Source organism: Limulus polyphemus, unplaced genomic scaffold, assembly GCF_000517525.1.
Source record: "Limulus polyphemus unplaced genomic scaffold, Limulus_polyphemus-2.1.2 Scaffold1703, whole genome shotgun sequence".
Lineage (NCBI taxonomy): Eukaryota > Metazoa > Arthropoda > Merostomata > Xiphosura > Limulidae > Limulus > Limulus polyphemus.
Window position 1 is genome coordinate 868 of NW_013667313.1, and position 8941 is coordinate 9808.

At 33.6% G+C, this 8941-nt stretch overlaps 1 protein-coding gene across 1 annotated transcript in view; it reads left to right on the forward strand.

The window, feature by feature from the left end:
* Window positions 1-401: 401 nt before the first annotated feature.
* LOC106464630 (calcium-independent protein kinase C-like) overlaps window positions 402-8941 on the forward strand; it is an 83696-nt gene continuing 75156 nt past the window's right edge. The window contains exon 1 of the mRNA XM_022392358.1: window positions 402-750. The gene's annotated coding sequence lies outside the window, so the exon portion shown is untranslated. The remainder of the gene's footprint in view (window positions 751-8941) is intronic.

The following is an 8941-nucleotide window of genomic DNA, read 5'->3' on the forward strand; positions in this document are numbered from 1 at the left end:
TTCATTATGAGTATTGATTGTGACACCTCTGTAAAGTTTCTGAGGAAATTCTATCCATGTCGTTATAATTCAAACAAGAGCAGCGAAAAATATTTTAGAATAGATTCATCTTAAAAGTTATTTTTAATCCTTTAGTGGACATCTACATAAATACTGTAACGTTTGGTTTATCCAAGATATGATAGTTAAATATTATTATTTATTAATTTTTTCTTAATAGAAGTTCTGGTATTTTAAATATTTTTCAGATAAAAAAATGATAATTTTTATATATGTTATATTCATTTCGTATAAATTGAAATATCTCTAGTGTAAAACTAACTGACAGTACTGAGTTGTTAACTAGTGACCTCTTGTGATGATTTAAGTGTTATTCTAAATAAATATAAAATTATGATTAACAATCTAAGCCTTTGAAAGACGATTCTCCTTGTATGTGGAATATGTCTAGAAAATATTCATCGGACTGGACGTTAAACTGAGAAGTGAAAAAAAAACAAATATAATTTTAGATCCTGAATAATGTATTAGACTTGTTAATATAGCCTTCTAATATTATCTAAAACGAAGATTTTTTTACTTCCACCTCTTATTTTATGAACATTAGGCCTAACGTCAAATGATAACAGATAGGTCCAAAAGAACTTTTAGAAAGTGATATTTGACAAGGCATTCACTGATCCTGTCGAACGAGGGCATCTCACCATCTATCATTAGATATTAACCAGCCAGTCAAAATTTAAAATCTAGGTAATGTAGGCTTATACATTTGTATTTATTAATTATTAATAAACTTAAAAAGACCCCACTAAACCAAATAATGAAATATTTTGTTAATGCTACTACGTTGTTGGCATTTTAATTTTTATGAGTATAGAGTAATGTATTTCTAGTATTCTACTACTGCAAGCACTACCTAGTTCTACTAATGAATTTAAAATTATTCTAATGACTGTGGAATTGTAAAGTATTTAACATCGTCAGAATAAAAAATGAATAGTAATAAAGAAGCCAGAAATTATTTACAGAAATTAATCCTGCATAAATTGAAACAATCATGGTAAAAATAAAAACTTGCAATTTATAATCATTCTGTCATACAACAGTAGTTTGTAAAATTCAAACTATCTTCATAGCACATCATTAGGAAACCTGTTCAATAAATACACTTAAAACTAATAATACTATAGAAATAATTTTACCAAATAACAAGGTATTTTTCCATAATATCAAATTTAGTATTCCCAAACTAAGTAAATTTTTGCAGTTTGTACAACCACCAATTAGGCATAAGAAGTAATTCATCTGTGGTTCTACACTGGAAAAAAAAAGTCTAAAATTTTCTATACAACTCCATTTTTTAAACCATGTTTTCTAATCTTTCAATATATTCTTCCTGTTAAAAGAGGTCCCAAATTGAACACATCTCTAATTCAGGTTTCACATGTATTTTATAAATGGTTAGAAAAATATTACTTGAATATCCAAAATTTGCATAGATGCATTGTTAAATTGTATTATTATAATTTGTTTCACCATAACCAAGCCTCAGCTGAAGGATTTAGTTATGCATCAGTAATCATACCTAAAGCTCTTTGTTTCTCCACAATATAACCAGTATTTCTCTTATAAAAGAAATTCATCTTTTCAAAATTTTAAATTGTACTATATATATTGCTTCAACACTTTTCGGTATTGTAACATATTAAGATTTTTCAAGCTCTTAGTTCAGAAAACATATTTTTAAGAGTTAATTTTTCAAATATCTTTTTGAAATGCTTAGGTAATTTTTGTGTAATATTCTGCTTCATTCGCAAGTGATTATATGAAGAATAATCATATTAGAGGAGCGCAAATACACTTACATCATTCTAGAGCAGTCAGTCAGTCAGTAGAACTTTCTAGAAAAGAATGGAATTGGTGGTTACTATTTATTATTGCTATTATGTTATTCTAGAAGTTTCTAACAAACTTGGGAAGGGTATGCTATGTGACAAGAATTCTGGATGAAAAAGAAGGTAATTGGAAGTGTTTGGCTGGTTGGCTAGAAACTTCTGTAATGTGAGAGGGGAATAAGAGAAGCAAGAACTGTTTCTGTGATGTGGGTTTTTAGGGAAAATAGAATATGGACTATACATTAAGGCTAGTATATAAACAGATCTCATGTATGATGTTATTAGGTATAAGAGGGAATTCAGTTTTTTCCAGAAGTACCTGGCTCACTTAAGGTAATCTCAAACAAGTAGCTAATTAAATTTTCTTATTGAGTAATTAGAAATAACATTATCGGGTTGTTCTGTAAATGAATTTTACCAAACTGTTTAACTTAACCAGCTGTTTTTCTCTAACCTTTATACAAATTGTATTATTTTGTGATTCAGTAGAGTTTTTTAAGTGTACAAAGTCCAAATGTCCTACTTGGTTATCCAGTAAATTACATGCTTGTGTGGATAATCTTGACAATTTTAATACCTTTTTTTGTATAATCTCAAAATTAATTCAGTTTGAGTTTTACTATACCATCTAGAGTGTTGAAACTGAGGAAAAGTAATTTTATAGTTAAGAAAATGGGGAAATTTTAAATATTTACATTCATTAAGAAAAATAATGTGTAATTTACTTTTAGAAAATTAGTTAGTACCTGTTTAGTGTTTAGTGCTATTGACTTCCTCTCTGGAAATCTCAGATATACTATAAATTTTAAAACTTAAAATTATTTCATACATTAAGCTATTACTTGTCACTACTAAGATAAACCTTAAAAAAATAAAATTTTCTATCACATTCAAAAATCTCCTACTTTCTTATAAGAATAAAATTTTAAAGACTACAGATAAAAATGTATAACTTCCACTTTTACAACCATGAGCTTTTGGACTTCTACTAAGTTTATCATCAGATTAAACCTTCTCAATATCTATAATCCATAATGAAATTGTCCTCAACAAATGACAATATTTTTATAATAGTAAAGGCAATTTACTAGCAGTTTCTTTAATAATGATCTCAGGCTTCAGCTTGTGAATGAGCAAGCTTTTTATTTGGAAGCTCTGTTCATTGTTTGACCTTGCTAAGATCTTAAACAAGTTAGATTGGACAACAGAACATCATCAAATTCTTGTCTAGACTTAATAGAGGATCTTAGGTTAGCATGTTCTTTTACTTGCATTATCAGTTTTCTTTTAGTAGAACCAATGTAGCTTTGCTGATAGCAAAGGCAATTAAATTCATAAACAACAAATGGTGATTGTAAAGAAGAAATTTATTGCTTAAGTTTAAAGAAAACTCTAGGTGACAGTTAGGTTTAAACACACATCTCCTTGTCTGTGAATACATCCTTTTAATGATACTGTTATTTTTAATTACTCAAAGTAGGTTTTGAGTGATGTCAAAAAGAAAGTTTTAGTTCATGATTTAATAAACTTAAGCTAAATCTCCATTATGCATCTCCTGTGCTAGCATATCAAATGGTGCCTTGTAAAGAATTTGAAATCAGTATTGTGACTGTGTGTTAATGATGATGTGATTGCTTGAATCCCATATATAACTTGAAGTCAAGTGCTCTCAATTGCATAACTCTGATATTTAGTTGATGGGTGTTTTGTGGTTTTATGAAAAAACTCCTAACAGTGAAATTTGAACTTTGTAGATAGACCTTCCTAGTGATTTTTGAAATTGGAAATCTTCTCAAATCAAGGATATAACACATTGTTTAATAGGCTTCTTCTGTTTGTTTGTTTTTTGTTGATGTTTTACTTTCTCACTTTCAGAAAGCATTAATAATGTCTCACTAAAGAGATTTAATAATAGTAAATTCACTGCTTATACAATATGTGGAAAGCTATGAAATGGAAAATTAGCTTGTTGGCAGAAAGTAAAAAGTTGTGGTAAATAAGCAATTTTGTATGGTGAGAATGTGACTTTGAGGTCTCTCATGGGCCTATTTTTTTTACTATTACTATTCATTATATATGTTAAGAATTTATATAGCTTCTAGGAAAGTTATATACCTAAATTTGCTAATAATACTAAAATGCTCGCCTTAATCAAACGGATCTTGACTGGAACAGCATGTGGGAAATTATTTTTGGTATTTAGAAGCTTATTATTATTCATTTGGGGAATTTAAGAGAAAAAATAGTGTTGCAGAAAAAAAAGAAAGATTTAAGTATAAATCTATCTGTGGTGAAAAAGCAAAATAGAGTTCTGGGACTTTAAAGGAACTTTGAATTTAAAAGAAAAGGGGCATAGCAACCATTCTAAAATAAGAACCAGTTGGGGTCTAATTTAGAGTACTTGTGTGCAGTTTCAGTTCCCTCATTACAAAAATGACCATCTTTTCAAGTTCATCCTACTAAACTACATATCATAACATATTGGCACTGGTTTGGTATTTCGAGGGAATCCTTGCATGCTCATCCTTAAGAAGAATTAATTATTTATTCACTGTTTATTTTTCAAAATACTACTAATTCCACTCTAAAACTGTCAAAGTGCTGACCACCACCACCACTGCTGATGCATCTCATTCCATAAGTAAAATGTTCTTAACTGGAACCTAGCATGCTTTTTTCAAATCTTAAACTGATGTTTTTAGAAAACATCACAAAGAAATCAGAGGCCTTTATCTTGTTGACCCTCTGGATAAACTTGTAAATTCCAATAACATCATGTCTTATCCTTCTTTTTCAAGACAAAAAAACCTATCCTTGTATTGTAACCTTTTTTTACATATTGATCCTCTAGAGAATAAAAAGCAATGAAAACTTTCTCTCTTTACATACAGTAGTATGTCCTGCAACTTAAATTGTTTTAGATTTACTTCATAATGAGTCTCGTTTACTAATCATTAACAATATATACATTTAAAAAGAGACTCATGTATGCTTAATAAATTTTTTGCAACTGTGTTATAATTTTATGAGAAGTGTATTTCTACTAACAAGATTGATATTATGATGACTGTATGCAGTGTAAACTAGTGTATTTCCACATGGTATTGCTGTGCTGTAGTATGAAAATGAGCATGCAACAACCCTCCACTAATAGGAGTGCAGCACAGCTGACTCCCTCTATAGTGAATGTTCAATTGTCACTTTTCAATTTGACACTCACATATGCAGACTTGTAATTTTGTTACTCATGCCATGATTAATATTTCACTTTTTGACAACTATTTTTCTGTTGTCTTTACTTAGTTTGTGGAAGGCTTTTGATTATTATTTTTTCCTTCCTTTCCACAATATGAACTCCCAAGTTCATGTTACAGTTACTTCATCTGGTGAGGATCCACAAGTTATTGATCCTGCTAGACAGATTACTACTGTGGTGTTGGGCTCCTCTCTGTCTTTCAAGGAGATGTCGGCCATAGTGTGTCTGGAGTTGTAATCATACATGTGGCCTGGTCTGTCTTCTGCTTCAGGGATAGATATTCCTTTCCCTGGGGATCCTGTTCAAGAGGATGACGATTTTTACAGTCTGCTTCCTTCACCTCCTTTTGCTACACCTTCTAAATCCTTTACCATTGATATAGTTCATCCTTTTTGGATATGGTGTCTCAGGTTTTTACCTTTTGTCAGTTTCTCCTGTGTCTTATGATTCCTTCCCTTCCTTGCTCCATTCTGGACCAGCTTCTGATTATTTTGGTTTTTTCCTTTCCCAGATATTCATATCCATGAAGATCAGTTTCTCTCTCACATTTGTGCTGGAGCCAGCATGTCTCATCTTCCTTGTTTAGAGGACACACATGCCTTGACTTACCATCTGGTTGAGTTCCCCTTTCTTGACTTTCAGATATAGGAGTCTTATTCAGGTATGAGGATCAAATCCTTTCTCTTCTCTTTGCCTTTCCCCTGCCCAATTCTCACAGTTACTACTTTACTACATTATCTTTTGTCCATCCTCCTATTTCAGAGGCTATCTGCCATTCCCCTGAGGGATTTTTTGGCAGATACTCTTTCTCTTATCTTTTCTGTGTTGGCATATTTATCTTCTTCAGCTTTTTCTCTACATACATGGTTGCTTTGTTGTAGGGACCTATTAGGCAGGGATGCTGTTATCTCAGTGCATTTGCCTGATTTCTATCTACATGACCTTAGGCTGGCTCCATTCCTTCCCCAGTCTGTTTTTATGAGTGTTCACAATTTGTTGGAATCTCGTGTGGAGACTGCATGCCAACACTCCTCCATTTTTTTTTCTAGTTTTGTGTCTTGTGCAATCCTCTCTTGCTTGTATTACTGTTTCTCATCCTCTGGCTTCCTCTTCTCTTCCTGCTCCCCTTCCCGTGTTTCTGCTCCAATACATTCATGCTCTCCCTGTTTCCTTCTATACTGTCAAAATCAACAGTGACTACCTCTGAGGTTCAGGTACTGTAGGGGACATTGTTGGCCCAGTTTGCTCACTTTTGGCACCCATTTGCAGTAGATTGTTGGATCCTTTTGGGGTTGTCAGAGGGACTGGATTTTTGTTTTTCTTTCCCTCCTCCTTTGTCTGCCAGTATCTGTAAGAGGTTGTTTTGGATCTATAGCAGAAGGATGCTATTGAATAGGTTTTTATTTCTATCTGTTCATCATCCCCAAGAAAATGAGGGATTGGAATCTGGTTATGGGTCTTTCGAGTCTCATTTGCTTTACCTCCCTCATTTTACTATGGAGTCCTATGAATGATAAGGTCGACATTTCGGATTCATACCTTCACATTCATATTTCCCCTCTGTCCAGGTGTTGTCTTTGGTTTGTTCATCAAGGTCTGTTGTTTCAATTCTGTTTTCTCTCCTTCAGCCTTGCCTTGGTTCTGTACATTTTCTGTTGGGTTGTCTGATCTTTTGCTCCTCACATTTGCAGCCTGGGACTGCAATTTACCCATTACATTGAGGACTGGTTTTTTTGTTTCTGTCCCAACAAGCCTTCTGCAACCATATCTTTTTCTTTTAGAATCCAGTACGCCTGGGTTGGCTGGTCAAACTAGGAAAGTTGTATCTCACACCCACTCAGTATCTCATTCATTTGGGTGTGTTTTTCAATTCTCAACTCAACGTGGTCCAGCCTTTTACAACCATATCTTTTTCTTTTAGAATCTAGTACGTCTGGGTAGGCTGGTCAAACTAGAAAAGTTGTATCTCACACCCACTCAGTATCTCATTCATTTGGGTGTGTTTTTCAATTCTCAGCTCAACGTGGCCCAGCCTTCTCCTCTTCCTTTGAGGGACATGTAGCAATTGGTTTCTAATACCATATTCTATCCTTCTCTCACTGCATGGGAGGCTTGCTTTCTTTTGAAGACTTGGGCCTCCATGGAATCCCTTATCTCTTTGGGTCATGCTCATATGTGTCTGCATGATCAGTGGAATCTCACTCGGGATCCCTTGTCTTCCATCATTCACCTTCCACCTTCCCTGCAGGTAGACTTCAACTGGTGGCTTGATGAAGTCAATACCTCAGCGGGTGTTCCTCTTGCCTTCTTCTCAAATGGACCTTCATCAGTTTACAGATGCATCCATGACAAGGTGGGGGAATATTTGGACTCTCAAGAGATTCAGGTCAGTGGTCAAATCTCAAATCGACTCCTCACATCAGTCTCTTGGAATTCTTGGTGGTACATCGGGTTTGGATCATTTTCTTTCAACAATCTGGAGTGTCTCTTAATGATCCATTCTGCCAGCTCAGTCGTGGTTTCCTCTCTTGAACCTCCTACAGTCCTCCTCTTCATCTCTCCCAATTCCTCGTCCTTCAACTGTATTTCTCCCTTTCCCATCCAACAATATCTGCACTCTGTCTTCATTCATGGGTTTTGTTTGGTCCCTTGCAAGACATACTGTACTCTCTTCATGTGTAGTTCCTTCTTTCCTGTTCAATTTGTTCTTCCTCCCTCCATGTATATTAGTGGAGGTGGTGCATTTTCTATTGTTGGTCTCTGCATTGTGGCTTCTCCCCCTTCCTGCCCCTCTGTTCCCCACCTACTTGTGTTTTTCACTTGGTTGTATGACCAGGTCTTATTACTTTCAACCACTGCTGGCTACAGGGTTGCTCTGTTGAATATTTTCTGATTTTTCCATTCTCATAGTGTCTTCTCTTCACCTGTCCTGCCGTCCTTCCTGATTAGGACCTAAATGTTGTTCTTCAGACCTTTTCCCACATTTAACCTCTTGTTCATTGTACCATCTTTCGCTTAAGCCTATCGCCACGAGTATCTACTTTTTGTTTATGTTGTACCAATTAGTATAGCATCAAATTTTAACTAATAACCCATATTTTAACAATATATAAGTTTTAAGTTCTTCATTTTATAAGGCAATATTTAAGAAAATCCTGAATTTCCCGTAGTGTGACATGTGACACATTTTCACTAGTCACATCCTCGTTATTTTATCCACCACCCCTTCAATAAGTATGAAATTAAACATAAATTACACTATAAAATTGTTCTTGCTCAGACAAACCATAATTTTTATAGCCTTAAATTGTGTTTGGTTACAGATCTGTCAAATAGAAAATCACACACCCCTCCAGCCACATCCTCTCTTTCAGGATTTGTTAATAGTTCTTTCTTATGTTTAATTAAATATTACCTGTAACCAATACAAAGTCAAAGTTTTCATCTATCAAATGACATATTATATTACATTCTGTTCTGAACAGTGTCAATTTCACTTGTAATTTAACTTTGGTTACCACGGGAATGACAATGGCTACCTTGGATGAATTTAGCTCTTGTTGCATAGTTAGAAAGCCAGAAAAATTTGATTGTTAGAGGAAATTGTCTTATTTTTTAATATTATTAGTCTATGTTTTTTGGTGCATTATTTAATTAAATAAGAATTTAGTGCATTACTACCATTGTTATAAAAAAGTAAAAGTAGAGTTAAGTGTCATCGACAATCAACAGCAAGAAAAAAAGAAGATTGGGTAAGTAATTTATTTATTGTTTTTCATATTTATTCTTT